The following is a 24,575-nucleotide window of genomic DNA, read 5'->3' on the forward strand; positions in this document are numbered from 1 at the left end:
AGTGGCTCATACTCTGCACTGCAAAATGTTTAGTACGCAAATGCGCGGTAAAACACTTGAATCTGGTGCTCGTTGAATATTTTAAGTGCGCATGCGCACCTGCGCACCACTTATGTGCACCTCTGGTTGTGGATGTATTTTCTGTTTCTGTAGTGGTGACTGTACTGTGGTTGTGGTATGGATCTGTGATCTGAGAATTGGGATTTGACAAGTATGTTGTAGAGGCTCTTGTTCTTCCTGTAAGCTGAGATGATTTTGTTGTTGTGGAAAGCCGGGTGCTGAGACTGTAAACTGGAGAAATTGTTCTTTATGGCATGGTGGAGACCTGTTATTTTATGTGAAAAGGTGGAGATGAGAGGTATGAGATGCAGCGGTGGGGTATGTTTGAGGTGTGAATTAATTATGGCGGTGTGTTGTGAGTCCGAGCTGCCTCTCGCTACAGGGGGGTTGGGATACAGACCCTCATTCGGGTAGGGGGAGGAGTTAGGTTTAGGGTAATGACCGGGGTTGGGATTAGGGTTAGGGTCATGGTTAGGGTTAGGGTTGGGGTTTAGGGTGTCGATAATGACTTCATTTGCACTGGCCTACGGTGTCTGAACTAGTCCCCCCGATAGGTAAAGATGGTTGCTCGCAGATGCGTGGACATGAGCAAACAGGGGCCGGCATAATTAATCATCATTATTCCTCCCAGTCAAAGTTGGTGGGGCATGGGATGAAGGTGAGCCCCCTCTCCAAGAGATGGCGTTGTGGTGTGGTGGGAGTGAACAATGTTGCCAGATTACAGATTTGTGATTCTGAATTCCAGACCAGGTCCCGATTGTGGTGTGTGTCCGGTTGTGGTTCTGGGGTATACTCGTCCCGTGCCCGGTTAGGGTTCAGGCCGACGTTAAATTTAATTGTTTGCACCAATGGTTGAAGATATTGCGGGCTGTGGATGCTGTCCAGTGGATATTATCTGTTTCCGTGGTGAAGGTGTCATGTGGGATTTCTGCCAGGAAGGGGAAGTGTGTGGCTATGGTGTTGTTAATGAGTTTCAGATTGTCCTGCTGGATTGGCGTGAGACGTGAGGAGTAGTTTATAATGGGGAAGTAAATGTCAGCATTTGGGAAGGTGATTTTGGCCTGTCTGTAGAGTGCTCTGAGCTGTTTTATTGAGGTTTGTTTTGGGTCCTGGTCCTTGTTGTTGAGGCCAATTGAGAATACCGCGATTTTGGTGGATGGGTAAATCGGTGCCTTTTCACATACTTTCAGAAAATTATACAGAGTGGCTCCCGGATAACTGTCGAGTTGTATTTTGGGGTTGTGGTGTGGGGGGATCTTACTGATGTTTGAGTCACCAAGAATAATGATGGGTTTACGGGGTTTAAAATTCCAGTCTGTTATTTTACGGCACAATCTCGCTATGTGGTAGGTGGGTTTGAATGGAGACTGGCGGAGGGGTGTGCCCAGCACCCGGGCAAACGGTGTGGTAGGGGATGGCGGGTGTGTGGGAAGTTGATTGTCTATTTCTGGTGTCGCGGCCCGCGGACCGGGGTGGTCAGGCAGCAAGGCCCCACCATCTTGTTGGGTGGAGGGTTCAGAATGGGCTCTTTTTGCGGCCATATCGACCTTCTGAGTCCCGCTCATCATGGTGGTTTCACCCTTTTCACCCTGTGTTTTTTTGAGATGGCTGGGAGAGGTTCGCTGCCCAACCGAGCCGGTCCGCCCGCCGGGGAGATCTGTGGGGGATAAAGAGAGGGGAAGAATTGAGTCCTCCGTCGTCAAGGCCACGTTAGACTTGCGGAGGGGTCTGTCCAAAGTGGTAGTCGCAAAGTCCGGGGTGGTGTGTGGTGGTGTCATTGTCTGGAGTGGCGCATGGACCTGAGCGTCGATGTCCCGCAGGGCGGTCAGTGGTTTTAGCGGTCCGCTACGGGGTTGGGTGGTAGGTGTTGGGGTTGCTTGAGGTGTTCTGTGTGTTGTGATGAGCAGAGGGACTGAGGAGGGCTGTGACGACTTTTTTGGCTGGTCTGCTGTTTGGCAGGTTGCCGTCGTCTGTGCGAGTGGTGAGTTGTCGGTTTGTTGGGGCAATTGATCTGGGGCGGGCGATTTCTTCGGAGAGGGAACTGCGTGGACCTAGGTAAAGTGAAAGTTTGTATGGGGTTGTTGCCCTCGGTAGGGGTGGAAAGTCTTCTTCTTTCCCCCCTTTGGATGAGTGGCCGTGATTGTGTATTTGTAGTGAGTGTGTGATGAACGGGAGGAGGAGGGTTGTGGATCGGCTGGTGTACGATTGTGTGGGTGAATGTCTAATATGTGTTCTACTGTGTGAATGGTGTGTTGTTTGAGCTTTTGGCCATATTTCTTCCTAGCCCAACCAATAGCAATCCGGAGGGCTAGGGCATCTTTGGGTGTGTCAGTGAAGGATGCAATAGTGGCCCGGTAATGCTCTTGTAAAATGGCCATGTTGTTTTCCATCCAGGTGATTGTGTTTTCTGCGACTCTGTTGTGTGTGTTGTGTGGGAGCTGCTGGTTTGATGAAGGCAGTGAGTTTGTTGACTTGTCTCATCATACCGGGGGGAAATGTTTTCGTGGCTATGGCCCCATCCATGACACGTTTGTGGTATGTGGCCTGAATGAGCCTGTAATACCGTTTACTGTTGTGTCTAGTTTCTGGGGTCGATGGTTGGGTGAGTCTGTAGGTGAGTGGTTGCAGAGATTGTGTGCGTGTGTAAGGATATCTGGTCTGTATGTGGGGCGATATGTGCATGTGCGCGTGTACGCGCGCATGTCTTGATCTATATGTTGGGTGTGTGGTGATTGACATGTGTGGTCGTGGATGGAAATCGTATGTGTGTTCTGTGTGTTGGCTGTCCGTTCATACCTGTTAACTCCAATGCGTCGTTCTGCTCCTGAAAAAAAAGAGGAATTAGACCGGTGTTAGGCTCTTACCTCAGCATGTCTCGGCCCGGCGCCCCGGTCGCCTTCTTGGGCCTGCCCGCTGCCAAAGTCGCGTCCCCCGGCTTTCGTCGAAGCCTCCGAGTGCGTAGATGTCTCCGGGTGAGCGGCTCAGTATGTTTCGGGCCGGGCGAGTGGCCGAGGGGAAGAGTCCTCCACCGTCGTTTTAAAATTAACTATGTTGCGGGTCTGAAAGCCAATTGTCCGATCAAAGAAGTGAAAGCACAACTTTAATCGGAAAAAATTTAAACTAAGGAGCGAGATTAGAACGCATTGAAGTTAAAACACCCAACGTTTCGCAACTAGTCGTTGCTTCATCAGAGGTGAACAGTTAGAAAGGACGAGCCAAGGTGTATATATAGTGTGTGTGGACGCGGGAGCCCCCTCCCCCTTCCGGGATAAACGTGTCCAATCAGCCTGGTCGCAGTACCGTTGCGCCAACATCATACGATACTTTGTATTTTGAATTCCGGCGGGGCACGAGATGTAGCTCTCTGATTGGTCCTTGATCCCGGAAGGACAGAGGGGCAAACTAGATATGTATAACTGTGTGCGAGCGAACTCCCACGCCCATGCGGTGTAATGGGCAGCGCGCCAGCCCAGCGGCCCGCGATCGAGTCCCGCAGGCGGCAGCAAACGGAGCGCCCCCCCTCCTTTTATTTTTATTTTATTTCATTTTTTTTATGTATTAATTAAATAATTAATTAAATATTATATATATATTTTTTTCGTGTGTGTGTGTATGTGTGTGTGGGGTGGAATTGAGTGGGGAAAGAGAATGAATACAGAAGGGATCTGATATGGTGAGAGAATGTGGAGGTAGTTTCTACGTGCGGTTTCCGGATTATCTGAATTGCAGGGGGGAGTCCAGATCCGTGGCACTGGCTGGATTAGGGTTGGGTTAGGGTTGGGGTTTGGGGTGTCGATAATTGACTTCATTTGCACTGGCCTACGGTGTCTGAACTAGTCCCCCCCGATGGATAAAGATGGTTGCTCGCAGATGCATGGACATGAGCAAACAGGGGCCGGCATAATTAATCATCATTATTGAGGCCATCCGGTGCGGTCGTCCCGAGCTTGTGGATCCACTGTTTTTCAGCTCTCTTCCTCTGCCCCATGGTCCAGTGATCGTTATTTTCAAGGCCAGAGATGATGAGGTGGGTGGAGGGGTGCGTTTGGAAGTGTGTGATTAGGGGGGTCCGAAGTTTGCCTTCCCCGATGTTGCGTATGTGTTGTGAGAGTCGTGTGTGTATAGAGTGTTGGGTTTCCCCAATGTAGTGTTTATCGCAGAGGGTGCATGTGATGATGTAGATGACGTTTGTGGTGTTGATGGAGAATGAGCCTAAGGTGGGCATAGCTGTGTTGGTGTGTGGGTTGTGGATGTATTTTCTGTTTCTGTAGTGGTGACCGTACTGTGGTTGTGGTATGGATCTGTGATCTGAGAATTGGGATTTGACAAGTATGTTGTGGAGGCTCTTGTTCTTTCTGTAAGCTGAGATAATTTTGTTGTTGTGGAAAGCCGGGTGCTGGGACTGTAAACTGGAGAAATTGTTCTTTATGGCATGGTGGAGACCGGTTATTTTATGTGAAAAGGTGGAGATGAGAGGTATGAAATGCAGCGGTGGGGTATGGTTGGGGTGTGAACTAATTATGGCGGTGTGTTGTGAGTCCGAGCTGCCTCTCGCTACAGGGGGGTTGGGATACAGACCTTCATTCGGGTAGGGGGAGGAGTTAGGTTTAGGATAAGAACCGGGGGTAGGGTTAGGGTTAGAGTCATGGTTAGGGTTAGGGTCATGGTTAGGGTTGGGTTGGGGTTTGGGGTGTCGATAATTGACTTCATTTGCACTGGCCTACGGTGTCTGAACTAGTCCCCCCGATGGGTAAAGATGGTTGCTCGCAGATGCATGGACATGAGCAAACAGGGGCCGGCATAATTAATCATCATTATTGAGGCCTCCCGGTGCGGTCTCCCCGAGCTTGTGGATCCACTGTTTTTCAGCTCTCTTCCTCTGCCCCACGGTCCAGTGATCGTTATTTTCAAGGCCAGAGATGATGAGGTGGGTGGAGGGGTGCGTTTGGAAGTGTGTGATTAGGGGGGTCCGAAGTTTGCCTTCCCCGATGTTGCGCATGTGTTGTGAGAGTCGTGTGTGTATAGAGTGTTGGGTTTCCCCAATGTAGTGTTTATCGCAGAGGGTGCATGTGATGATGTAGATGACGTTTGTGGTGTTGATGGAGAATGAGCCTAAGGTGGGCATAGCTGTGTTGGTGTGTGGGTTGTGGATGTATTTTCTGTTTCTGTAGTGGTGACCGTACTGTGGTTGTGGTATGGATCTGAGAATTGGGATTTGACAAGTATGTTGTGGAGGCTCTTGTTCTTTCTGTAAGCTGAGATGATTTTGTTGTTGTGGAAAGCCGGGTGCTGGGACTGTAAACTGGAGAAATTGTTCTTTATGGTATGGTGGAGACCGGTTATTTTATGTGAAAAGGTGGAGATGAGAGGTATGAAATGCAGCGGTGGGGTATGGTTGGGGTGTGAACTAATTATGGCGGTGTGTTGTGAGTCCGAGCTGCCTCTCGGTACAGGGGGGTTGGGATACAGACCTTCATTCGGGTAGGGGGAGGAGTTAGGTTTAGGATAAGGACCGGGGGTAGGGTTATGGTTAGGGTTAGGGTAAGACCTGGTACCGTGGTCCCCAGCCTGTGGATCCTAATTCTCTCCGCTCTCTTTCTCTGCCCAATGGTCCACCGGTCATTATTCTCTAGACCGGAAACTGTAAGGTGCGTGGGTGGGTGAAGTTGAAAATGTTTGACCAGGGGGGTGTTGAGTCGACCTTGCCTGATATTATAAAGGTGTTGTGATAGGCGGGTGTGGATGGAGTGCTTTGTTTCGCCGATGTAGTGTTTGTGGCAGAGTGTGCACGTAATGATGTATACTGCGTTGGTGGTGGTGATGGAAAGGGAGCCTAGGGTGGGGAAAGCTGTGCCGGTGTGTGGATTATGGATAAATTTTCTATTTTTGTAGTGGTGGGCATATTGTAATTGGGTTGTGGGGCTATGGTCTGTAAATTTGGATTGAGTGAGTAATGATTGGAGGCTCTTGTTTTTTCTGTAGGCAGAAATGATTTTATGATTGTGAAAGGCCGGGTGTTGAGACTGTAATATGGAAAAGTTGCGTTTGATAGTGGTATGAAGTGTTGTGATTTTATGTGAGATGGTAGAAACCAGGGGTATGAGTTGTGGTGGGTTCTGGTGTAATGTGTGTGGTGGTGGGCCCGAGTCGCCTCCATCCTCAAGGGGTCGGGGATACAAACCTTGGTTCAGGTAGGGGAGGAGGTCGGGGTTAGGGTTAGGTATGGGGGGTGGGGGGTGGGCTGGGAATACAGACCCTGGTTCGGGTAGGGGGAAGGAAGTTGAGGCGGCCCAGACCCTGGGACCTGGAGTGGAGAGGAGGGGTGCGATGAGCGAGCGGGAGCGAGAGATGCCAGGGTGGTGTTCTTAATGGAGCGGAGGAATCGTTTGGAATAGCCTCTGGAACGGAGGCTGTGGAATAATATTTTGGTGGCGGCGTGAAAATCTATGGTGTCGGAGCAGATACGGTGGAAGCGGGTGAGTTGTGATTTGATGATGCCCTTGAAGGTGTGTTTGGGTTGATAGCTGGATTTATGGAGTAGGGCGTGTGTGTCTGTTGGTTTGAAATATACTTTGGTCTGTAAGGTTTTGTGTGTTGTGTTGGATGGCCTAAAAAAAACTGTGGTGTCTAGGAAATTGATTTGGTCTGGGTCTATGGTGTGTTTGACTTTGATGGAGGGGTGATGATTATTAAGAATATTAATGAATTCAGGGAATTGTGTAATGTCATGGGGCCAAATGCCAAAGATGTCGTCCAAATACCTAATAGACAAATACCAAATACCATATTGGTTATTGAAAATAAAGTCATTGTTATTGAGGCAGAGTTCTATTAATTGAAGGAGTTCTTGGTTGGGTCTATTCTAGGCCTGCAACTAACGATTATTTTGGTAGTCGACTAATCTGTCGATTATTTTTTCGATTAGTCGACTAATCTAACGATTATTTCTTTCACACCCTCCATCTCTGCTTCCTGAGGGCGCGGATCCTCTTCCGGGCTCCAGTGCATGTTTTACCTCACATGCTTAAGTCTGCACACCTGTGAATGTCGCCCTGTGTCTCTGTCTTAACATAACACGATCCCATAGCGAATTAAAATAATGACTCATGAAACATTTGAATTTGGAACTTGTTTTGGAGCTACTTGTTTAATCAAATGCATCATCAATCATAATGAAAACTAAATAAATACATTAAATAATACAAATGAAAGTCAATGCATTATCAATCATAATAAAAACAAAGTAAATAAATTAAACAATGCAAATTAAAGTGCAAGTCAAAACGTAAAGATAATGTGCAAATAATGTTTTAAAAGTAACTCAAAATAGCAGCCTCTGCCCCAGCACCGCGGTTCTGATGGGGCTGTTAACCTGGTCCAGGAGGGGGACGTGGATCCACTCACTAGGCTCCACCATCTCCAACAGGAGGGGAGGATGAGTCAGATCAGACAGACTTGTAGGTCTTTTGTTTGCTGTGTGTGAGTGAGAGGAGCTGTGTGTGTGTATATGTGTGTCTTACTCTGATCTCATGCAGTTCATAAATGCTTTAAATTGCAGTGCAGGAACGTGAGCATGTCGACGTGCTCTGGAGTGAGGCTGGCTCTCTTCTTTGAGGCGATGTTCCCAGCTGCTGAGAAGAGACACTCAGAGGGAGTAGAAGTAGCTGGAATACACAAAAACGATTTGGCTTGTGATGCAAGGGTTGGATACTTTGCCTCATTCAATTTCCACCAAGACAGGGGACTTTCTGTCTTTGAGAGGGGCTGCTCTCCGAAGTACATCAGCACTTCATTACTGATCGCTTGGTTGCGTGCATCCTGTTCATCATTGGTCTCACTGTCACTGTCTGTTGAGTCACATCCAAGCAGTGAATCGAGAGCTGAAACAGACCTATTTGGAGTTCCCTCAGCTGAGTCTGTGGCATCCTTGTCAGCTGATGCTGCTGTGGCTTCTTCATTCCCACTGGTGTGCTGGTTATTCACAGTACTCCCATCCTTGGACTGTAGGGCCAGAGCTTGTACTTTATTCTGAACAGTAAACCTCTCCTCTGGTGTCAGGAATTTCAGTTTTCGAAATCGTGGGTCTAGTGCAGCTGCAATGATCTGTTTGCTTGGGTCATCATCTGTGATGGTGACCTCTCTTGACCAGCGTGCAGTGGTCTCCTCTGAAGCAGCCGCCTGGAAGGCCTGCACAGGAGCTGTATTATAGGCAGTGTGGGTGGACTTCAAAAGCCCTCTGACTAGTGGAGGCAGGGCGGAGACTGTCACATAGCTTTCACCACTCAAGTAGACAGTGGCACATTCAAAGGCCTGGAGAGCTTTGGCCAGTTCATCTAGCAGGGTCCACTGATCAGCTTTGAGGTCTAGGTATTGTTTCCCTCTCTGTGTTACTGCCGGGTCAGACAGAGTCGCAGTCAGTGGCCATCTCTGTTCCAGCATGCGAGTCACCATATAATAGGTGCTGTTCCACCTGGTAGAGACATCTTGGACAAGTTTGTGTTCCGGGGTCCCCATCTGTTTCTGCTTTGTCTTAAGCTTGCTTGAAGCCAGTTCGCTCCTTTTAAAGTGCTCGACGAGACACCTCGCTGCTCCCAGTGCTTTACTGATCTGAGGGTGTTTCAGCGCACGATTGATCACCAACTGTAAAGTGTGGCCTGCACAGCGGATAGACACCCACCCATGTTTTTCCTGCAAGATGTTTGCAGCCAGTACGACATTGGAGCCATTGTCATGAACAACTGCCACAATCTTGCTTGGAGGGATCTCAAACCTTTCCACAGCCTGCTCAATCCATGCAGCAATGTTGGGTCCAGTGTGCCGTTCTTCGAGTGGCATGGTTGTAAGGCAGAAGCTAGTGAGCTCCCAGTCATCACTTATAAAGTGACAGGTGATGCCAAGATATGCCTCTGTCGCGACACTGGTCCAGACATCAGTTGTCAGGGCAATCTTGTTCTTGGTTGCTTTAAGAGCATCTTTAACCTTACCAAAAGTAGCTTCATACTTTCCCTCCATAAGCTTAGTAAAATGAGTTCTGGAAGGTAAGGTGTAACCTGGATGGAATGTGGTGACCATCTGCTTAAATCCCCCATCTTCAACCATGGATATTGGTCTCATGTCATTGACGAGCATGTTGAGGATGCTCTCTGTTAAGACTCCAGCCATTTGAGGGGTGCATGAGCCTCTCTTCAGGATGAACTCATCCACACGCCTTTGCTTAGTACTAAAATAGAAAGAGAACAAAACAGAAAGCTGTATTAATTATCATCACAAGTTGTAGGCTATGGTATCAGTTTATCTTAGTGTACTGCCTAATACCAATTAAACCATTTAAATGAATAAATATCTTACAACTGAATTATTGATATGCTCCAACCCAGTCTAACTAGCTAACGCTACGACAAGCTACAGCTGATTAGAGCGCACTGTGAAAGCTAGTTGACTGTCTAGGCTACAGACAGCTCACGTTAGCACCGTGTCGTGTTTTTGCAGACTGCAGATTGACTAGCTAAGTAAGATAGCTAGCTAATGTTAGATGGTGCTAACGTTCCCCGTCTCTGCAGTCTTGCCTGCGCTTTAGCCCAAAAAGTTCAATTTTTTTCAACTGAAAAAAAAGAAACCTAGAGCTCATAGCGTAAGTTACTGCAGAGTCAGTGAATGTTAGAACCCGTTAACATGTAGCTAACGTTAGCAATCTTAACTTAGCTAGTTAATACTCCAGTCTGCAAAAACACGACACTCGGTGATAAATGACGGAGCTAAACAACTCTAAGCTGTAGTGTGCTATGCTGCAAGCTTGGTGCTGTTTAGCTAATGTTACATACAGCTCGTTGGTGGATACGCAGAATCCACATAACTGAAATAGCGTTCGCTTAGCAAGCATCACCCTTGAGACGTTCTGTTTTCCAACATGTAACTTAAGCTAACGTAAACATTACGATACTGTGGCTAACTAGCTAAACTTACCCATGATCCGAAGTAGCAATCATCGTGGCTCCAGGGTGCTTGCGTTTCAAATGCTCGTGCATCGCCGTAGTGCTGCTGTGGAATGCCAATTCGGCTTTGCATATTCTGCATTTAACTGACTTCTTTGGCTTGTCATCTGTGAAATACTCCCAGACTTTTGATAGTCTCGGTCTCGCTGGTTTTTGCTCTTCATTAGCCTCATTCGCTCTCCTTTCCGCCATCGTTCATACGCTTTCTTCTTCTCTTCGTCGTTCATGCAAAATGCAGTTATATCAGACGATGGAAGCGATACTGCCCCCAGCACTTCCTATAGGGCATTGCAGTTACAAATGAACATTTGTGCGGTTTTGAGTTAACGTTACTGGCTCTGATTGTTTTTATACGACGCGTCGAAGCTAAAATTCTGCGTCGGCGAGTTTTTATGATCGACGTCGTCGATTATGTCGACTAATCGTTGCAGCCCCAGTCTATTCCGGTCGGGGTTTCTATTGAATATGTTTGTAAGTGTTTGTAATCCTAGGTGGGTGTTGATGTTTGTATACAAGCTGTCGATGTCTATTGTGAAGAGATATGAATGGTTCGGGACCGCCATGGGCCTGATGATTTCTATGAAATGATATGTGTCCTTGATGTAACTAGGATGTTGGGTGGAGAGGGGCCCCAGGAAGTGGTCGATGTACTGGGAGATGTGGTAGGTGGCGCTGTTGCAGTCGGAGACTATTGGTCTTCCGGGAGGGACCTCAAAAGGGATAGTCCAGGTGTGTGGTTGTTTATGTATTTTAGGTAATAAATAGAAGTAGCGTGGTCGTGGGTTGTCCGGTCCGAATAAGTAGTCTTTTTGTTTGGCGGATATATATTTTTTATTGTAAAGTGTTTGAATGATGGTCCTCAGTCTGCTTTGGGTGGGTATTTGAATTGAGTCGTCTAGTCGTTTATAGTATGTGTTGTTGTTGAGTTGTTTATTGGCTTCTATGAGGTACTGATGACGGTCCATGATGACTATTTTGGATCCTTTGTCCGCCGGTTTTATAATGATGTTGGGGTTGTGGGTAAGTTCAGTGAGGGCCCTGCGCTCGGCCCCCGACAGGTTGTCAGAGACGTCTGCCGGGGGCCTGTAGCGTTTCAGGGCCCGTCGGTCTGTGTGTATGAATGATTGTGTTGAAGTATGTAGTCCAGTCCAGTCCGGTTCCCAGTTGGATGGATAAATGAAAGGTATGTGTCGGTAGTCGGAGTGGGGGTGAAAATAATCTATTAATTTGAGGCGTCTGTGGAAGTTGTATAGGTCCCTTTGAAGTTCCTCCCGGTCGAATTTGGTGGGTCGTGGGATGAAGGAGAGCCCCTTCTCCAAAAGACGGCGTTGGGCTGGGGAGGGTATGAAGAGGGTTGCTAAGTTGAGGATGTTGGAGGGGGAGTTCCAGTCCAGGTCCCGGTGCTGGTATGCAGGGGAGTTGTGTGTGTGTGGTACTGGATTTGTTTTGAGAGTTATTGTAAATTTAGTTGTGTGCACCAATTGTAAAAGATCTGTTTGGCTGTGGTGGGTGTCCAGTGAATGTGGTCCTTCTCTGTTGTGAAGGTGTCGTGGGGGATTTCAGTGAGGATGGGGAAGTGTGTGGCCATGGTGTTGTTAATGAGTTTCAGGTTGCTCTGTTGTGTGGGTGTGAGGTGGGGTGAATAGTTAAGGATTGGAAAATAAATATCTGCGTTGGGGAAGGTCGACTTTGCTGTACGAAATAGGGCTTTCAGCTGTTTGATTGTGGTCTGTCTGGGGTCCTGGTCCCTGTTGTTGATCCCCACGGAGAAGATGATAATCTTGACGTCGGGGTTGGGGAGGGACTTTTCGCAGACCTTCAAAAAGTTATATGCGTTAGCCCCGGGGTAGCTGTCCAGCTGGATTTGTGAAAATTTATGGGCTGGGATCCGATTGATGTTTGAGTCTCCCAGCACCAGGACTGGTTTTCTGCCTCTGAAAGACCAGTCCTGGATTTTGCGGTATGGGCGTGCAATGTGATAGGTGGGTTTGTAGGTGAGTGATTGAAAGGGTAAGTGGATCTGAACTGTAGTGCAAGGGGAGGTGGGATGGGAAACAGAAGAAAAATTAGGGGTATATGGGGCCTCTACGCTAAGGGAGGGGGAGAGGGGAATAGGAGAGGGCGAAAGAGAGACAGGTTTGGAAGAGAGTGGGGAGTTGGGGTGGGAGGGGGAAGGACTAGGTTCGGGAGGGGGGGAGGAAAGGAGTGGAATGGATTTGGAAGGGGAAGCACTAGGTTTAGGAGGGAGGGGGGAGAGAGGTAGAATGGATTTGGGAGGGGAAGAGGGAGGAGGGGAGGTATGGAAAGGGTGGTGTGGCAATGGGCCTGAGCTATTGGTGTGCAGGTGTCCGGGGCAACCCGGCCAGGCAGCATAACCCCAATTAGTTGTTGAGTTGAGGGCTCAGATCGGGTTATGGTTCGGTCATCCTTGACCTCAGTGGACCCTTTCATCATTTCCCTTAATTGCAAAGTTTTTTGCTTTTGTGGGGTCAGCCGCCCAGCCAGGCCATCCCGGGCACCCTCGGCATCTGTCTGTGAAAAATGGATAGAAATGGTGTCAGGAATGCAGACTGAGGTGTTAGAACGTGTGCTGTGTGTATTGTAATGTGGGTCCTGTGTGGTGGTAGATTTACTGGGGGGTTGGTGTATTTGAGCTGTAACCTGTGTGTGTGCTATGAGGTTGGTGGGAGCGGGTGGTGGCTGGGTGGAGTGAGTCTTCTGCTGTGGTGGTATATGATGAGCAGAAATTGGGTGTGTTGATGCTTGTCCAGAGGCCTGCGGTGGTCGGATGGGGCCTCTTCTTGGGGGTGCAGCCGTTGGGGGTATGGAGACTTCAGGTGCTGCTGACCGGTTATAATGTAGTATTTCTTCTGTGAGGGAGGTGCGTGGACCAAGGAAGAGGGAGAGTTTATGAGGGGCTTGTGATTTGGGTAGTGGTGGGTAATCATTCTCACCTTCTGTATTTTCTTGAATCATGGGCGAGGTGTTGTCTGCTCTTTTCCATTGGTTCTTGTGGTAAGGTCCGGGGGTGGTGGTGGTGGTGGTTGCGGTTCGGTCAGTCTGCAAAATCCGCTGGACTTCCCGCAGGGTTTCTGCTGTCAGCCTGGGGCCATAGCGTTTCTGGGCCCAACCGGTGGCTATTTGTAGGGCCAGGGGGTTGTAGGGGGGTGTGACCAGTGTGGTGATTGTGTTTGTGTAATGTTGCTGCAGTATGATGATGGTGTTGCGCATCCACTGTGTAGTGTTTGTATGTATTTGGGTCCGTGTGTCTGTTGTTGGTGTGGATGGCTTGATGAAATCGGTAAGTCGGTTGACTTGGCGTAGCATGCCCGGTGGAAATGTGTCCGTGGTTATTGCATTGTCCATAATGTGTTTGTGATGTGTGGCCTGAATAAGTTTGAAATATTGTTTACTTGTGTATCTGGTTTCTGGGTCCGGTGGGTGAGTGAGAGGGGAAATGTGTGTTAGAAATTGCGAAGTGGTTGTGTGTGGTCTATTGGGTGGGTGTGTGATAGTGGACATGAGTGGCGTTGGTGTGTGCCTAATAGGTGCTGAGCCGTTTCCAGCCCTGCTCCCGTGCGCAGCCCCAACTCTACGTGTAAAAAACATGGTGGTGGAGGGCTCTTACCTTATTGCCGCAGATGGTCGTTTTGCTGAGGGTCTCTGATCTCGGCTATCCGGGAGTAGATGGACGATTTCCCGGAGCCGGTCCCCAGCTCGGCGTTGGCTTGTTGCCGCAGCTTGTTGAATTTCTGCTGGGGGGTTCCGATCTCGGTTGCCCGGGAATAGATGGAAAGTTTTCCCGGGGCCGCTCCTCCGTTCGGCTCTGGCTAGTGGGGTTGCTTAAAAAGAGCTTTTCGATTTTAAAAGAAAGTCTCTATTTTTTTATGCCATCTGTCGGGACAGGCGGAGCCCCCCACCGGCGATTAAAAACTAACTTTATTGTTAAAAACAGTTCAAGCTTTGTCGTGCCTGATAAAAGAATGATCAATAAAAAAGACTAAAACAATTGCCAAAACGGCTATATATAAAAGAGAGTTACCGTGTTGCGCAGGGGAGCAGAGGAGATCCCGACGTTTCGCAGATGTACTGCTTTCTCAGGGGATACTGGAAACGGCCAACATCCGGTATTTTGACTGTTGGGGGAGGGAGGGTAAGTCCCTCCCCCAAGAGTTCAACATCCTATCCTGTGGTGGTAAGATCATGGGATGGTATTCTGATTGGGTGTGCTAGGGGGTGTGAATTTAGTTTTTGGAGGGAAACCGGTTTTAGGGATCTGATTGGATATTCTGAGGGGGGAGGGGGGGAGGTTTTGGATCGATATGAAGTCAAAGGGTGTTGCTATGGGTGTGGATGCCGTGGCTCACCCGGCTGGGCTGGGCGCCCCCGAGATGGGGGCGCCAGTTCGAATCCCAGGGCAGGCAAGCCAAGCCCATCCACAAGCTCGGGGTTTTTTTTTTTTTTTGTTTTTTTTTTTGTTGGTTGGTTGGTTGGTTTGTGGGTGCGCGCCGTTGGTGGTGTGGTGTTTTATATTGCAAATTGGTTGAATTAACGGGTCTAGATCAGTGGCACGGGCTGGGTTAGGTTTGGGGTTGGGTTAGGGTTGTGGGTTTATGAGTTATTTTTATTTTGCACTGGCCTACTGATCTAAGGGGTGGTGTGGTGGAGAAGGCTGCGGTCCCTCCCGCCAGGGACGAGGGTTCAATCCCCAGACAGAGCACAGGGGCAGGAGGAGGAGCGACTCAATACAGCAAGTTTAAACAAGGAAGGCTGCCCAGATCCCCGGGCGAGACGGCCTCCCCGGGTAAAATTATTAGTAAAATAGATAATAAATAAATAACTAATAAAAAATAGATAATAGAATTAAATCTAGGTAAAATCTAAAAGCTGGAGGAGGAGAAAGTGCTAATTGTAAGATTGTAAGTGCTAAAATAAAGTAAAAAAAATGCTATTAAAAACAAAGTGCCTTAGTAAAACAAATACATAAGAATAAAAAAGTCAAAAAGCCATGCAATAAGTGCTCTGCATAAAATCACAGCAAACAAAATTAAAAGATTGTCCCCTCCAAACAAACCAATAAGATTGTCTAAGATTCAATAAGATTACAATAAATAAGTTAATAATAATAAATACATCTATATAGGAGGATTTTAAATAATAAATAAATAAATAGATAATGGGGTTGTCATCTCGCACCAAGGTTCGGACGTGATTGAGATCCTAAGAAAGGGGGATCAGCGCAGCCGGATCGTAGGTCCAGGGACAACCCCACCAGGAGTGGGTCGGCCAGATCGGCCATCTTTCAGTCTTTATTAAGACCTCCTGGTACTGTGGTCCCCAGCCTGTGGATCCAAATTCTCTCCGCTCTCTTTCTCTGCCCAATGGTCCACCGGTCATTGCTCTCTAGACCGGAAACTGTAAGGTGCATGGGGGGGTGAAGTTGAAAGTGTTTGACCAGGGGGGTGTTGAGTCGACCTTGCCCGATATTATAGAGGTGTTGTGATAGGCGGGTGTGGATGGAGTGCTTTGTTTCGCCGATGTAGTGTTTGTGGCAGAGTGTGCACGTAATGATATATACTGCGTTGGTGGTGGTGATGGAAAGGGAGCCTAGGGTGGGGAGAGCTGTGCCGGTGTGTGGATTATGGATAAATTTTCTATTTTTGTAGTGGTGGGCATATTGTAATTGGGGTGTGGGGCTATGGTCTGTAAATTGGGATCGAGTGAGTAATGATTGGAGGCTCTTGTTTTTTCTGTAGGCGGAGATGATTTTATGGTTGTGAAAAGCCGGGTGTTGAGACTGTAATATGGAAAAGTTGTGTTTGATAGTACTATGAAGTGTTGTGATCTTATGTGAAAAAGTAGAAACCAGGGGTATGAGTTGTGGTGGGTTCTGATGTGTGCATGTGTGTGGTGGTGGGCCCGAGTCGCCTCCATCCTCAAGGGGTCGGGGATACAAACCTTGGTTCAGGTAGGGGAGGAGGTGGGGGTCGGGGTTGGACTGGGGATACAGACCCAGGTTCGGGTAGGGGGAAGGAAGTTGAGGCGGCCCAGACCCTGGGACCCGGAGTGGAGAAGGGGGGTGCAATGAGCGAGCGGGAGCGAGAGATGCCAGGGTGGTGTTCTTAATGGAACGGAGGAATCGTTTGGAGTAGCCTCTGGAGCGGAGGCTATGGAATAATATTTTGGTGGCGGCGTGAAAGTCTATGGTGTCGGAGCAGATACGGTGGAAGCGGGTGAGTTGTGATTTGATGATGCCCTTAAAGGTGTGTTTGGGGTGATAACTAGATTTATGGAGTAGGGCGTGTGTGTGTCTGTTGGTTTGAAATATACTTTGGTCTGTAAGGTTTTGTGTGTTGTGTTGGATGGCCTAAAGAAAACTGTGGTGTCTAGGAAGTTGATTTGGTCTGGGTCTATGGTGTGTTTGACTTTAATGGAGGGGTGATGATTGTTAAGGATATCGATGAATGCAGGGAATTGTGTAATGTCATGGGGCCAAATGCCAAAGATGTCGTCCAAATACCTAAGGTAAAGGGACGGTTGTAAGGGGCATTTGGCCAAGGCTTCTCGCTCCCACTCGCTCATATAGAGGTTGGCGTAGGAGGGGGCAAATCTCTGGCCCATGGCTGTCCCGTTGACCTGGAGAAAATATTGGTTATTGAAAAGAAAGTCATTGTTATTGAGGCAGAGTTCTATTAATTGAAGGAGTTCTTGGTTGGGTCTATTCCGGTCGGGGTTTCTATTGAATATGTTTGTAAGTGTTTGTAATCCTAGGTGGGTGTTGATGTTTGTATACAAGCTGTCGATGTCTATTGTGAAGAGATATGAATGGTTCGGGACCGCCATGGGCCTGATGATTTCTATGAAATGATATGTGTCCTTGATGTAACTAGGATGTTGGGTGGAGAGGGGCCCCAAGAAGTGGTCGATGTACTGGGAGATGTGGTAGGTGGCGCTGTTGCAGTCGGAGACTATTGGTCTTCCGGGAGGGACCTCAAAGGGGATAGTCCAGGTGTGTGGTTGTTTATGTATTTTGGGCAATAAATAGAAGTAGCGAGGTCGTGGGTTGTCCGGTCCGAATAAGTAGTCTTTTTGTTTGGCGGATATATATTTTTTATTGTAGAGTATTTGAATGATGGTCCTCAGTCTGCTTTGGGTGGATATTTGAATTGAGTCGTCTAGTCGTTTATAGTATGTGTTGTTGTTGAGTTGTCTATTGGCTTCTATGAGGTATTGATGACGGTCCATGATGACTATTTTGGATCCTTTGTCCGCTGGTTTTATAATGATGTTGGGGTTGTGGGTAAGTTCAGTGAGGGCCCTGCGCTCGGCCCCCGACAGGTTGTCAGAGACGTCTGCCGGGGGCCTGTAGCGTTTCAGGGCCCGTCGGTCTGTGTGTATGAATGATTGTGTTGAGGTATGTAGTCCAGTCCAGTCCGGTTCCCAGTTGGATGGATGGGTGAAAGGTATGTGTTGGTAGTCGGAGTGGGGGTGAAAATAATCTATTAGTTTAAGTCGTCTATGGAAGTTATATAGGTCCCTTTGAAGTTCCTCCCGGTCGAATTTGGTGGGTCGTGGTATGAAGGAGAGCCCCCTCTCCAAGAGACGGCGTTGGGGTGGGGAAGGTATGAAAAGGGTTGCTAGGTTAAGGATATTGGAGGGGGAGTTCCAGTCCAGGTCCCGGTGCTGGTATGCAGGGGGGTTGTGTGTGTGTGGTACTGGATTTGTTTTGGGAGTTATTGTAAATTTAGTTGTGTGCACCAATTGTAAAAGATCTGTTTGGCTGTGGTGGGTGTCCAGTGAATGTGGTCCTTCTCTGTTGTGAAGGTGTCGTGGGGAATTTCAGTGAGGATGGGGAAGTGTGTGGCCATGGTGTTGTTAATGAGTTTCAGGTTACTCTGTTGTGTGGGTGTGAGGTGGGGTGAATAGTTGAGAATCGGAAAATAAATGTCTGCGTTGGGGAAGGTCGACTTGGCTGTGCGAAATAGAGCTTTCAGTTGTTTGATTGTGGTCTGTCTGGGGTCCTGGTCCCTGTTGTTGATCCCCACGGAGAAGATGATAATCTTAACGTCGAGGTTGGGGAGGGACTTTTCGCAGACCTTCAAAAAGTTATATGCGTTAGCCCCGGGGTAGCTGTCCAGCTGGATTTGTGAAAAGTTATGGGCTGGGATCCGATTGATATTTGAGTCTCCCAGCACCAGGACTGGTTTTCTGCCTCTGAAAGACCAGTCCTGGATTTTGCGGTATGGGCGTGCAATGTGATAGGTGGGTTTGTAGGTGAGTGATTGAAAAGGTGAGTGGATCTGAACTGTAGTGCAAGGGGAAGTGGGATGGGAAACAGAAAAGAGATTAGGGGTATATGGGGCCTCTAGACTAAGGGAGGGGGAGAGGGGAATAGGAGAGGGCGAAAGAGAGACAGGTTTGGAAGAGAGTGGGGAGTTGGGGTGGGAGGGGGAAGGACTAGGTTCGGGAGGGGGGGAGGAAAGAAGTGAAATGGATTTGGAAGGGGAAGCACTAGGTTCAGGAGGGAGGGGGGAGAGAGGTAGAATGGGTTTGGGAGGGGAAGAGGGGAGGAACGGGGAGGTATGGAAAGGGTGGCGTGGCAATGGGCCTGAGCTATTGGTGTGTAGGTGTCCGGGGCAACCCGGACGGGCAGCACGACCCCAGTTAGTTGTTGAGTGGAGGGCTCAGATCGGGTTATGGTTCGGTTATCCTTGACCTCAGTGGACCCTTTCATCATTTCCTTTAATTGCAAAGTTTTCTGCTTTTGTGGGGTCAGCCGCCCAGCCAGGCCATCCCGGGCACCCTCGGCATCTGTCTGTGAAAAATGGATGGAAATGGTGTCAGGAATGCAGACTGAAGTGTTAGAACGTGTACTGTGTGTATTGTAGTGTGGGTCCTGTGTGGTGGTAGATTTACTGGGGGGTTGGTGTATTTGAGCTGTAACCTGTGTGTGTGTTATGAGGTTGGTGGGAGCGGGTGGTGGCTGGGTGGAGTGGGTCTTCCGTTGTGGTGATGTATGATGAGCCGGAATTGGGTGTGTTGATGCTTGTCCTGAGGCCTGCGGTGGTCGGATGGGGCCTCTTCTTGGGGGTGCAGCCGTTGGGGATATGGAAATTTCAGGTGCTGCTGACCGGTTATAATGTTGTATTTCTTCTGTGAGGGAGGTGCGTGGACCAAGGAAGAGGGAGAGTTTATGAGGGGCTTGTGGTTTGGGTAATGGTGGATAATCATTCTCACCTTCTGTAGTTTCTTGTTGGTTCTTGTGGTAAGGTTCCGGGGGTGGTGGTGGTGGTGGTTGCGGTTCGATCAGTCTGCAAAATCCGCTGGACTTCCCGCAGGGTTTCTGCTGTCAGCCTGGGGCCATAGCGTTTCTGGGCCCAACCGGTGGCTATTTGTAGGGCCAGGGGGTTGTAGGGGGATGTGACCAGTGTGGTGATTGTGTTTGTGTAATGTTGCTGAAGTATGATGATGGTGTTGCGCATCCACTGTGTAGTGTTTGTATGTATTTGGGTCCGTGTGTCTGTTGTTGGTGTGGATGGCTTGATGAAATCAGTAAGTCGGTTGACTTGGCGTAGCATGCCCGGTGGAAATGTGCCCGTGGTTATTGCATTGTCCATAATGTGTTTGTGATGTGTAGCCTGAATGAGTTTGAAATATTGCTTACTTGTGTATCTGGTTTCTGGGTCCGGTGGGTGAGTGAGAGGGGAAATGTGTGTTTGAAATCGCAAAGTGGTTGTGTGTGGTCTATTGGGTGGGTGTGTGATAGTGGACATGAGTGGCGTTGGTGTGTGCCTAATAGGTGCTGAGCCGTTTCCAGCCCCGCTCCCGTGCGCAGCCCCAACTCTACGTGTAAAAAACATGGTGGTGGAGGGCTCTTACCTTATTGCCGCAGATGGTTGTTTTGCTGGGGGGTTCCGATCTCGGCTGCCCGGGAATAGATGGAAAGTTTTCCCAGGGCCGCTCCTCCGTTCGGCTCTGGCTAGTAGGGCTTAAAAAGAGCTTTTCGATTTTGAAACAAAGTCTCTATTTTTTTATGCCATCTGTCGGGACAGGCGGAGCCCCCCACCGGCGATTAAAAACTAACTTTATTCTTAAAAACAGTTCAAGCCGTGCCTGATAAAAAATTGTCAATAAAAAGAAACTAAAACAATTGCCAAAACGGCTGTAGAAAAAAAGAGAGTTACCGTGTTGCGCAGGGGAGCAGAGGAGATCCCGACGTTTCGCAACTGTACTGCTTCCTCAGGGGTCATGGTTAGGGTTATGGTTAGGGTTATGGTTAGGATAAGGATGGGGTTGGGGGTTAGGGCGGTGGTTAAGATCAGGATGAGGGTGGGAGGGGATGTCAGGACTGGGGTTTAGAGGATCCAGACCTTGGTTCAGGTAGGGGGAAGAGGGTGGGGGCAGCTCGGATCTGGGAACCTGGGCTGGCGGGGGCTGGGGCTGGTGGGGGGGTGAGCGAATGGGAACGGGAGAAGCCAAGGTGGTACTTTTAATGGTGCGGAGGAAGCGTTTGGAATAGCCTCGTTTACGGAGGCTTTTGAACAGAATATGGGTGGCTGAGTGGAAATCTGAGATGTCTGAGCAAATGCGGTGGAAATGGATGAGTTGTGATTTGACTATGCCTTTGAAAGTGTGTCTTGGATGGTAACTATATTTATGTAATAATGAGTGTGTGTCCGTTGGTTTGAGATAAACTTTGGTCTGGAGTGTTTTCTGTGTAGTGTTGAGTGGCCTGAAATAGACTGTAGTGTCGAGGAAGTTGATTTGTTCTGATTCTATGATATGTTTGATTTTGATGGAGGGGTGATGATTATTAAGAATATGGATGAAGTCTGAGAATTGTGTCAGGTCATGTGGCCAGATTCCAAAAATATCGTCTAAAAACCGGAGGTAGAGGGTGGGTTTTAGGGGGCATTTGTCCAAGGCCTCTCGCTCCCATTCTCTCATGTATAGGTTGGCATAGGATGGTGCGAATCTCTGGCCCATGGCTGTCCCGGTCACCTGGAGATAAAACTGATTGTTGAAGAGGAAATCATTGTTTTTGAGGCACAATTCGAGGAGTTGAAGGATTTCTCCATCCGGTCGTGTATCGTCCGGGTTGCGAGAAAAAACGGATGAGATGATTTGTAGACCCAGTTGTGTGTTAATGTTGGTGTACAGGCTGTCAACGTCTATTGTGAATAAATAAGCGTTGGCGGGGACAGCCATGGAACGGATGATATCCAGGAAGTGGTATGTGTCTTTGATGTAGCTGGGGTGTCGGGTGGAGAGAGGGCCCAAGAAGTGGTCGATGTATTGGCTAATGTGGTAGGTGGCGCTATTGCAGTCTGAGACTATAGGGCGACCGGGAGGAACCTCAAAGGGAATGGTCCAAGTTTGTGGCTCTTTGTGGATTTTTGGTAGAAGATAAAAATAGTGGGGTCGTGGGTTCTGTGGTCCAAATAGAAAGTATTTTTGTTTGGCCGAAATATATTTTTTTTGTCATATAGTAATTGAATAATGGTCCGGATTTGAATTGAGGTCTGGGGTTGTATTGTATTGTCCAGGGGTCTGTAATAGGTTGTGTTGTTAAGTTGTCTGTTGGCCTCCATTAAATATTGTTGTCTGTCCATGATTACAATTTTGCTACCTTTGTCTGCCGGTTTAATAATGATGTTGGGGTGATGGATTAATTGTTTGAGCGCTGTGCGTTCGGCCCCCGGTAGGTTGTGCGGGACATCCGCCGGGGGACGGTAGCGGCGTAGCGTCAGTCTATCTTGGAGGATGAGTTGTTGTGTTTTCTGGTCCAAGGTGGTCTTGTCTGGTTCCCAGGTGGACGGGTGGATGAATTGTTTGTGTTGTCGTAGATCGGAGTCGGGATGGAAGTAATTTGTGAGTTTTATTCGTCTGTGGTAATTGTGTAGGTCCCTTTGAAGTTCCTCCCAGTCAAAGTTGGTGGGGCATGGGATGAAGGTGAGCCCCCTCTCCAAGAGATGGCGCTGTGGTGTGGTGGGAGTGAACAATGTTGCCAGATTACAGATTTGTGATTCTGAATTCCAGACCAGGTCCCGATTGTGGTGTGTGTCCGGTTGTGGTTCTGGGGTATACTCGTCCCGTGCCCGGTTAGGGTTCAGGCTGACGTTAAATTTAATTGTTTGCACCAATGGTTGAAGATATTGCGGGCTGTGGATGCTGTCCAGTGGATATTATCTGTTTCCGTGGTGAAGGTGTCATGTGGGATTTCTGCCAGGAAGGGGAAGTGTGTGGCTATGGTGTTGTTAATGAGTTTCAGATTGTCCTGCTGGATTGGCGTGAGACGTGAGGAGTAATTTATAATGGGGAAGTAAATGTCAGCATTTGGGAAGGTGATTTTGGCCTGTCTGTAAAGTGCTCTGAGCTGCTTTATTGAGGTTTGTTTTGGGTCCTGGTCCTTGTTGTTGAGGCCAATTGAGAATACTGCGATTTTGGTGGATGGGTAAATCGGTGCCTTTTCGCATACTTTAAGAAAATTATACAGAGTGGCTCCCGGATAACTGTCGAGTTGTATTTTGGGGTTGTGGTGAGGGGGGATCTTATTGATGTTTGAGTCACCAAGAATAATGATGGGTTTACGGGGTTTAAAATGCCAGTCTGTTATTTTACGGCACGATCTCGCTATGTGGTAGGTGGGTTTGAATTGAGACTGGCGGAGGGGTGTGCCCAGCACCCGGGCAAACGGTGTGGTAGGGGATGGCGGGTGTGTGCGAAGTTGATTGTCTATGTCAGGTGTCGCGGCCCACGGACCGGGGTGGTCAGGCAGCAAGGCCCCACCATCTTGTTGGGTGGAGGGTTCAGAATGGGCTCTTTTTGCGGCCATATCGACCTTCTGAGTCCCGCTCATCATGGTGGTTTCACCCTGTGTTTTTTTGAGATGGCTGGGAGAGGTTCGCTGCCCAACCGAGCCGGTCCGCCCGCCGGGGAAATCTGTGGGGGATACAGAGAGGGGAAGAATTGAGTCCTCCGTCGTCACGGCCACGTTAGACTTGCGGAGGGGTCTGTCCAAAGTGGTAGTCGCAAAGTCCGGGGTACTGTGTGGTGGTGGTGTTACTGTCTTGAGTGGTGCATGGACCTGAGCGTCGATCTCCCGCAGGGCGGTCAGTGGTTTTAGTGGTCCGCTACGGGGTTGGGTGGTGGGTGTTGGGGTTGCTTGAGGTGTTGTGTGTGTTGTGATGAGCGGAGGGACTGAGGAGGGCTGTGACGACTTTTTTGGCTGGTCTGCTGTTTGGCAGGTTGCCGTCGTCTGTGTGAGTGGTGAGTGTCGGTTTGTTGGGGCAATTGATCTGGGGCGGGCGATTTCTTCGGAGAGGGAACTGCGTGGACCTAGGTATAGTGAAAGTTTATATGGGGCTGTTGCCCTCGGTAGGGGTGGAAAGTCTTCTTCTTTCCCCCCTTTGGATGAGTGGCCGTGATTGTGTATTTGTAGTGAGTGTGTGATGAACGGGAGGAGGAGGGGGGGAGGGTTGTGGATCGGTTCGTGTACGATTGTGTGGGTGAATGTCTAATATGTGTTCTACTGTGTGAATGGTGTGTTGTTTGAGCTTTTGGCCATATTTCTTCCTAGCCCAACCAATAGCAATCCGGAGGGCTAGGGCATCTTTGGGTGTGTCAGTGAAGGATGCAATAGTGGCCGAGTAATGCTCTTGTAAAATGGCCATGTTGTTTTCCATCCAGGTTATTGTGTTTTCTGCGACTCTGTTGTGTGTGTGTTGTGTGGGAGCTGCTGGTTTGATGAAGGCAGTGAGTTTGTTGACTTGTCTCATCATACCAGGGGGAAATGTTTTCGTAGCTATGGCCTCATCCATGACACGTTTGTGGTATGTGGCCTGAATGAGCCTGTAATATCGTTTACTGTTGTGTCTCGTTTCTGGGGTCGATGGTTGGGTGGGTTCTGTAGGTGGGTGGTTGCAGAGATTGTGTGCGTGTGTAAGGATATCTGGTCTGTATGTGGGGCGATGTGTGCGTGTGCGCGTGTACGCGCGCATGTCGTGATCTATATGTTGGGTGTGTGGTGATTGACATGTGTGGTCGTGGATGGAAATCGTATGTGTGTGTTCTGTGTGTTGGTTGTCTGTTCATACCTGTTAACTCCAATGCGTCGTTCTGCTCCTGAAAAAAAAGAAGAATTAGACGGGTGTTCGGCTCTTACCTCAGCATGTCTCGGCCCGGCGCCCCGGTCGCCTTCTTGGGCCTGCCCGCTGCCAAAGTCGCGTCCGCCGGCTTTCGTCGAAGCCTCCGAGTGCGTAGATGTCTCCGGGTGAGCGGCTCAGTATGTCTCGGGCCGGGCGAGTGGCCGAGAGGAAGAGTCCTCCACCGTCGTTTTAAAGTTAACTATGTTGCGGGTCTAAAAGCCAATTATCCGATCAAAGAAGTGAAAGCACAACTTTTAACGGAAAAGGTAAAAATAAAGAGCAAGATTAAAACGCATTGAGGTCAAAACACCTAACGTTTCGCAACTCGCGTTGCTTCATCAGAGGTGAGCAGGCAGAATGGACGAGCCAAGGTGTA

The sequence above is a fragment of the Lampris incognitus genome, chromosome 17, assembly GCF_029633865.1.
Source record: "Lampris incognitus isolate fLamInc1 chromosome 17, fLamInc1.hap2, whole genome shotgun sequence".
Taxonomy (NCBI): domain Eukaryota; kingdom Metazoa; phylum Chordata; class Actinopteri; order Lampriformes; family Lampridae; genus Lampris; species Lampris incognitus.